The following is an 8,687-nucleotide window of genomic DNA, read 5'->3' as shown; positions in this document are numbered from 1 at the left end:
TGGCTCAGTGGGTAAGAGCACTGACTGCTCCTCCAAAGGTTCTGAGTTCAAATCCCAGCAACCACATGGTGGCTCACAACCACCCATAATGAGATCTGACGCCCTCTTCTGATGCGTCTAAAGTCAGCTACAGTGTATTTATGTATAATAGTAAATAAATCTTTAAAAAAAAACCTCTTAATTTAAATAAAAAATAAATAAATTATTAGAAAGCAAGTTGCATTCCCAATGGTTTTTAACATTTTCAGTACTACGGTATAATCACATTCATGTAAGTTACTCCTATTCCATAATAGAAAAAGAAAAAATACATAAAAGATAACTACCAATAATCTGATTTTTTTCAGGCAGATCTCTCTACATAGTGAAATGTACATAAGTTATTTCATAACATATTTTTACTCATATCTCTTTTAGTTATTTTAGCTTAATTATTTTTGCTTAATACATCTGAACCATGGTCAAGGCCTTAGAAATGTCAAAAGTGTTGCCAAGGCAGCCATGACTTCTGTGGGAGCAGAGTAGAGAGCTGAGAACTGTCTAAACAAACACCAAATAGAGTCAAAATAAGATGTCACTACCTTAGTCATTTTGGTGGCCCTGGTTGTCCTGGAACTCTCTTAAGTAGATGGGCTGACCTTGAACTCACAGAGCTCTGCCTAAGTCTGCTTGTCGACTTTTGGGATTAAAGGCATGTGCCTCTAAGCCATACTTAAATTCTTTATTAAAATATGTGTAATATAATTCTAAACAGGAACATGTGATTTAGATAGAAAGTTTTTCTGGATTCCACTAAATAAATGAGGTGGAAATATACTAAAGGTTTTTAAGAAGTTAAATTAGTGGCGTGGCTTTTGGGATACTTAGGAATAAAGGGTTACACGGGGAAGATCTCTTAGGTAAAAGATTTTTAGGGAAGTTTTGCAGGAGGGCAGTACCCACAGAAGCCACAAGGTGTCACTTTCTGACAAGTTCCTATTTACAGTTAACCCAACAGTGGAAGGAACCAGGGATTCCTGTTGATGACTTTTTGACATAATAACCAGAAAAATGCATACATTAGAATAAGTGGCGACCCATACCTCTAGATCAAGAGGGATCCCCTCTTGTTGTTCCTAAACACACAGCTGAAACGACCTCCCTCCCATTTTCACTTTTCTCTGGCAAACCTGGAAGAGTAACATCCCATGGGCTGCAGCAGATGTCAGGATTCCTGTTTTTAGGAATTGGGAAAGAAGGCTGAGGAAAAAAATTGTCACTGCCAAACTAAATTCTGGAGGCTCAGTTTCCTAACCCCCAATATGCCAGCTTGGCAGCTGGGGCTTGTACAGTCAGCCCTCCTGGTGTCGATTTCATAGTACAGATTACAGATGGCTGGGAGCAGGGCTTTATTATTTGGAGCTTTAGTGTCTCTCCCTCCCTCCCTCCCTCCCTCCCTCCCTCTCTCTCTCTGTTTCTCTCTCTGCCTCTGTCTCTCCCCCTCTCCCTGTCTCTCTCTCTCTTTCATATTTATTCCTCCTGTCCCCCTGCTCTGGAAACCGAGTATTCCAAGATCAAGGGGCCCAGCTGAGGGTCTTGGCTTACAAATAGCTGTACCAGTGAGATGCCATCTAGTGTAGAGCCCTAAATTTTAAAAAATTCCCCAAAACCTGTTCCCTAGATCATTAGGAATGTGGCTAGTAAAGAGCCTTTGTTCTCTTANCTACAAAAACCCCTTACTTCTGAGGGTCGGGGTCGACTCCTCTGTCTCCTGCGTGAGATACGAGTCGGCCCGAGGCCTCGTAAATAAAAGTACCTCATGTAATTTACAGCAAGGTGTATTTTGAGAATTTTCTGGGGACCCAAGAGAGTACCGGACCAGAGGGAGTTCCTCCTTTCGGGGTCTTACACTAGATGTTCTGCTTCTCAATCTAACCCATACAAAACTGTGACAGGAAGACTTGAAGATCCACAAACAGCCAGGTTCTGTAAGTCAAAACCCCAGTGTTGGTCTTTGGGGTTCCGCAGTGGGTTCTAGGGCAGGCCCTCTTCTGACTTATGCAGTGTTGGCAAAACTCCATTCCAGGCAGCTGTACGGCTGAAGACCCAATTTTCCAGCTGGACAAAATGCTCCTAGAAGTGACTTTCCTGTCCTCACATAGACGGTTCAGCTGCACAACACTGGATGTGTCTCCTGCTGTCATCTCTATTTCTACCATGGAATCTATTCAACCTCTCCAATTTGAAAATTAATTCAAAATACTCTAAGTTCTGTGATATGACTCACACTTATATTCATCGTGGCTTCCAAGAGAGTTCCTGGGTGTGCTAAACCATTTTGAGCTGTCTCTGAGATACACTCCTTGTTGGCTGGGGGGCATGTGTTGGGGGAACAGGGTTGTGGATGCATTGGCTGGAGTCTGGGGGTCCCAGGCTGAGGTGTCAACAGGGTTGGCTTCTTCTCAGACTTTCCCTTTGCCTGGCTGTCTTCTCCTGCATCCTCAGATGATCTGCCCTGATTTTTTTTCCTGTACCTTAACTCTTTAAAGCCCATCTCCAATTATAGTCATGTTCTGAGGCACTATGGGGCAGGCCTTCTCATGAATATAAAGAGAGGACTTAATTGAACCGTCAGCAGACCAGAAAGTGAGGAACACGAGTTATTCTTTCCAGCATCCCCGTGAAGTGAAACTCTCCTGGGCTGTGTCCTTACCCGTGCTACAGTGCTGGATGACATTTATAGACACAGGTAGAGATTCTGACTTTTTTTTTTGAGATGGAATCTGCTGTATTCCAGTCTAGCTTCAAATTCACCTTATAACTGAAAATGCCTTGAGCTTCCCTCTCCGGACCTCTGTCTCTCAGATGCTAGGATTATGTGGGTACACTCCTTCCATACCTGTTTATGTAATTCTGGAGGCAGGAGCAAGGGCCAGGACTTTGAACCCAGAGTCCTGTGCATACAAGGTAGTCACTCTACCAACATGTCCACACACCTAGATTTCTTTTCTTATGGGTGGCTAAAAAGATTGGCTCAGGGCTGGTGAGATGGCTCAGTGGGTAAGAGCACCTGACTGCTCTTCCAAAGGTGCAGAGTTCAAATCCCAGCAACCACATGGTGGCTCACAACCATCCTTAACGAGATCTGACTCCCTTTTCTGGTGTGTCTGAAGATAGCTACAGTGTACTTACAAACAATAAATAAATAACCCGGAACTCACTTGAAGACCAGACTGGCCTCGAACTCAGAAATCCTCCTGCCTCTGCCTCCCGAGAGCTGGGATTAAAAGCATGCGCCACCACGCCCGGCAAATAAATAAATCTTTAAAAAAGAAAAAAGATTGGCTCAGCAGTTAAATGCAGAGACCCCAAGTTCAGTTCCCAGCACCCACATGGGTAGCTCACAGCTACCTGCAACCCCAGCTCCAAGGTGTCCGTCCAGTGCCTCTGACTTCTGGGTGTGTCTACAACTCAAGAGTACAAATTCACACACAGACACGTGCATATAATTTTAAAAAATAAATCTTTTTTTAAAATTTCATTTTCTAAGGAAACTTCTCAATTAACCTGTCTTGATGTGTGACCCCTGTCCCCGATTGTTTGTTTTATTTCATGGTGCTGGAGACTTAACCCAGGCCCTTGTGGGTTGGGGGGTATGCATGCACATTTGCCAGACATGCTCTACCACTGAGCTACCTCCCCAAACCCTTGACTGCTTGTACGTCCAAAAAGTGTTTGGATCAATCACAGCCCAGGAGAAGCGTTACCCCTCTGGCTAAGACAGAAATGGCCTGTCCAAGTCGTCACCACAAAAGCCTGGTATGAAGTGTTTCAAACAGGCCTAAGTCTGTGTCTTCTATAGCGAGGGTGATCTGTGACAATTCTTTCTTCAGTTCTTCTGTTCTTCCCCTTTTTATTCCTTCTTTGTTTTCTCTCGTATGTGTGTGGGGGTGTACACATGTGCCTGTAGGGGCCTGGAGTCGATCCCATTCATTGCTTTGTACAACCATTCTCCCCTTTATTAAAGCAGGTCTCTTACTGGACTCCAAACATGCAGATTCTGGATGTCTACCTGGACAGCAGTTGCCAGGGTTCCCTATCCCAAGTGCTGGAATGATGGGCAGCCACACCTACCCAGCCTTTACTGCTAAACGGGACCTAGGAATCCACACTCCAGTCTCCATGTTTTCGGGACTAGTGCTTTATCCACGAAGCCATCTCTCCACAACTCCCTCCCCTTTTTCTTCTTGACAGGAGGAAAGAAACACAAATAAAACAACACATATATAGCACAGGCTACCCTTGAACTTGCTATGTAGTGTGCGGGCCTTAAACTCCTCTTCCTTCTACCCCTACCTCCCAAGTATCATCAACTGCAGCCTCATGAATAGCTGTCTCAAGGTGTCCTTGGAGTGTTCTAGATAGCTGGCTCAGGCATGAAGACAGTTGGGATCACTGTCTGACAGTCTTTATGTCTATAAAGATGGGCAGCAAAGAAGCTGTATGGTTTGTACATACTCGGCCCAGGGAGTGTCAGTATTAGAAGGTGTGGTCCTGTTGGAGTAGATGTGGCCTTGTTGGAATAGGTGATCACTGTGTGGGCTTTAAGATTCTCATCCTATCTGCCTGGAAGTCAGTCTTCCACCAGCAGCCTTCAGATAATGTAGAACTCTCAGCTCTGACTGCACCATGCCTGCCTGGATGCTGCCCTGCTTCTCCTTGATGATGATGGACTGAATCTCTGAACCTGTAAGCCAGCACCAATTATATGTTGTCCTTTGTAAGAGTTGTCTTGGTCATGGTGTCTGTTCACAGCAGCAAAACCCCAACTAAGACAGCCAATAGCTTCTAACTAGAAAGCTATGTCCCCCCACTCTGGTGTGTTTATTTACAGGAATATAAACATCAGAAGAGTACTTATAATTATAAACTTAGCATATCATAAACATTAACAGTGTAGAGAATCTCGAAACCAGCTCAACACACCCCAAGACACAAATCTCAACACACAGGAGATTTATTTGTCCCAGAGGGGGAAATGGCAGGGAATAAGAAACAAAGACTGGAGACAGAGGATGAGGGAAAAGAAGAGAACAAAGGAGAGCGGAAAAACAGGTGAGGGAGAGGGGTATTTGTCCTGGAGGACAAAGGGCTGCCCCTGGATAGAGATGAGACAGATGTTGCACATAGGAAAATGGCAATTTATAAAAGTATAAGGGAAAACCCTGAGTTAGGATGAGGTTTTAATTTTAATTGGGCACTGTTAATTAGTGAGCAAAGGGTTTTTTTAATTTCTGGACTTCATTGGTCACTTAAGATCCATCCTTTGTAACCCTGACAACCACTAAACTTGGTCTCTGTGAGTTAATAATTATTTTAATTTATATGTGCCCTCTGAGCCTGGCTTCTTTCACTTAGAAAAATATTCAATTTCACCCATGTTGTTCCAAAACAAAAACAAAACAAAAACCCCAGGATTTTCTGATTTTCTTTCTTTTTTTTTTTTTTTTTTCGAGACAGGGTTTCTCTGTATAGACCTGGCTGTTCTGGAACTCACTTTGTAGACCATGCTGGCCTCGAACTCAGAAATCTGCCTGCCTCTGCCTCCCAAGTGCTGGGATTAAAGGCGTGCGCCACCACGCCCAGCGGATTATCTGACTTTTAAAGATCTACTTTGCAAATCAAAAATAACTACAATCCAGAGAAATTAAACAGCTTCCCAAAGCTCTCGACTGTCATTGTGCTAACATTTTAATAGCGGAGTCTATGAGCTCTCGTGACTTACCCAAGAGCGGGGATTCTTGGTGAGAACAGTGTTTTATGGGCTTCTCCCCTCTCCTACCCAATTACTTACAATGGCCGCTTGTACACTTTAAACTGATTGGTGGTGGGGTTTGTGGCTATGTATGCACCTGTGGATGGCTCGGAGGGTATGTGGATGTGATGTGTGCACACCCGTGGATGGCTCGGAAAGTATGTGGATGTGATGTGTGCGCACCCGTGGATGGCTCGGAGGGTATGTGGATGTGTGCGCACCTGTGGATGGCTCGGGTGTGTCAGTGAGAGGACTTGTAGGAGTCAGTTCTTTCCATTTACCTTGTGGGAGTCAGGGACTGAACTCAACTCAGTCAGACTCTCCACCAACACCCAGCCAGCACTATGTCCTCCTTTATTTAGTTACACAGGGAATTTGATTTTATTTCAAAAGCTTGAAGGAAACTGTGATTAACTTTTTTAATTTAAAGATTACATTGTGTGTGTGTGTGTGTGTGCGCGCGCGCGTGCACATGCACTTGCACAAAAGTCAGATGGCACCGTTTGGGCCCGTCCTCTCGTGCCGTGTGGGAGCAGGGACAGAACTCAGGTAGGTCATCGGCTTGTGCGGCAAGCACCCTGACCCCAGCCATCTAACCAGCCCAAGATTAACTTGTCTGTATTGCTTTCATACATTATGTCATTGTGGTATTTGCACAGATTCTTTATGGAAACCAAAAATCTCTTTCTGACCTGGAACTTAAGAGACTGGATGTTCTCTATGAGAGTTAGCATTATCACAGAATTCTTGTCATTTATTTATGTCCTTTCTATGACTCTTATAAAGGCTAAAAGCAGTATGAAAGCCCATTGCAGCCAGGCACGGAGGTGCATTCCTATAATCTCAATAGTTAGGAAATGGGCCCAAGATAAAAAAAAACTGGGAAAATTATTCAAATACAGGAAGCAGCCTTTCACTCTCGAGTCTGGTCGAAGTCTCTTGCTTACTGAGAATATCAAGACGAGGAACAACTGCTTCAGGCCTCTCTCTTCCTATCGGTAAACCTGCAATTTTTTAGGAATCTCACTAGAAACCCCCTCTGGGGTAAGAGATGTCCTAAGTGCCTTGTGTAACTCTAATTGATCCTGGTTTTATCTTATCATACTGTAATTCCAGCCAAGGTACCTCCAGAGCCAGCCTAACTCTCACTATTGGAAAGGAGGTCAAAAGTAAAATTCCTTAGTAATCCTTTGAGGTGCCACTTGAAGCCACTAAAACAGTACATATGGCTAGAGCTAAGACTGAAGTGGGACTCTGAGAAGTCCACACCCATACTCCAGGACTGCCTTGTTTTCCTGAGCACCTTTTTTAAAACGCTCCAATCTGCTTCTTACTGGTGCAGCCGCAAGCTCGTCTCTGCAATACAGGCAAGGATTCAGTTTCACGTGGGTTGAGGTCCCTAAAGGTTTGAGAGAACTCACAGCTGCTGTGTCTGGCTCTGCTGCCAATAGCAGGACTGTTCAAAATTCAAAGTCATATTTGGCTACACAGCAAGCTTGAGCTTAGCCTGTGCTATATGAGATCCTATCTTAATGATTTAATTGTAGCGTTTTCCAGTTTTCAGTGGTATGAATTCTGCTAAATACCCTATTGTCCTCTTGGTGGCTTACTGCTTTTAAGTCGTTTATTGATCTTTAGTTGCAGCTAACATTTATTGAAGACTCACCCCTTTCTACCTCCTGTATTTGGAGCTTCAGTTCTAAGGATAGACAGGTGTGGGTCAAGGAAATACTGAAGAATTTCTTTAAAATGTAAAATTATCAACAGAGGTACAATGGCCAGTGTTGATTTGGGATGAGAAAATAATCTGTTTCCAATAAAGAGATCCCCCTGGTATTTAGTAGACAATACTGATTGTAACCTTCCCCATCCACAAAATCAAGTGCCCAGTGGCCTCTGCAAGTCTAGGAGGGTTCCTTAGTTTCACCATAAGTTCGCTTGTCGTGGAGGGAAGGGTAGGTGTGAGCCCTGCCCATCCTTATGTGAGAAAACCTTAGTAGTTAAAGTCGCTCAACGCTAGAGAATCTTAAAAATATACAGGTACTCAGAGCGGGTCGCTACTGCCATACTACGCTCCATTAAAAACCCCTTGCCTGTAAACGGATCGCACAAGGGAGTTGAGGTGACCAGCAAAGTAGCGGGCAAGAAAGATGAGGCTCCATTAGAGAGGTGAACCGGAACAAGGTGTATCGCTCTAGTGGCGAAACACGCCTCGGGACGCTTTAGTAAACCGAGGCAGGAGGTTGCGGGAATCAGAAGGATCCTAGCCCTTCCATTTAAAGCTCTGCTCCGTCCTCGCGGTGCTCCGCGTTCCAGCCACTGCAGCAAGGCGCCGGAGGTGAGGCGACTGGGGCTGCAAGGTGAAAGCGAGCCGAGGCAGGGGTGGTGGCGGAGCTGGTGGCCGACCAGAGCGATCGCGGGGGGTGACTGGGGAAACTTCCAGACTTTCTTAGGTTCAGGATGGGGAACGGAGCGCTCTGCCGCCCCCCACCCCAACCCCGTGCGCTCCCTCGGCCAATGGCTGCGCGATGCGCCGTCCAGCGGTGACTCGCGCGGCACCCGTAGAGCGGCGGCTGGAGAGGACGCCATGCTCCAGCGCCTCCACGCGAACCCCACGGCCACGTAGCTTGGCCTGGCTTCCTGCATCCCTCCCCACGGTTAAAGCGCCTCGGAGGAAGAAAAGACCTCGCCTTGAAACAGAGGCGCCCGCACGCGCCGCGGGCGGACCGAGCAACATGGCCGACAGCACGGAGGAAAAGCCGGAAGTTGGCCTGGTGGGCGGGGCCCGGGGCGGGCCTCGCGTCACGGGGGCGGGGCCTGCCGCCGGGCGCTGGGTTTGCTGTCAAGCGTCTAAGGCGCTCTCTCCGCCGCCCGCAGGGGTGCTCTCCGCCTT

This window comes from Mus pahari, chromosome 6, assembly GCF_900095145.1.
Source record: "Mus pahari chromosome 6, PAHARI_EIJ_v1.1, whole genome shotgun sequence".
NCBI classification, from domain to species: Eukaryota; Metazoa; Chordata; class Mammalia; order Rodentia; family Muridae; genus Mus; species Mus pahari.
Note: the sequence above shows the minus strand (reverse complement) of the source record.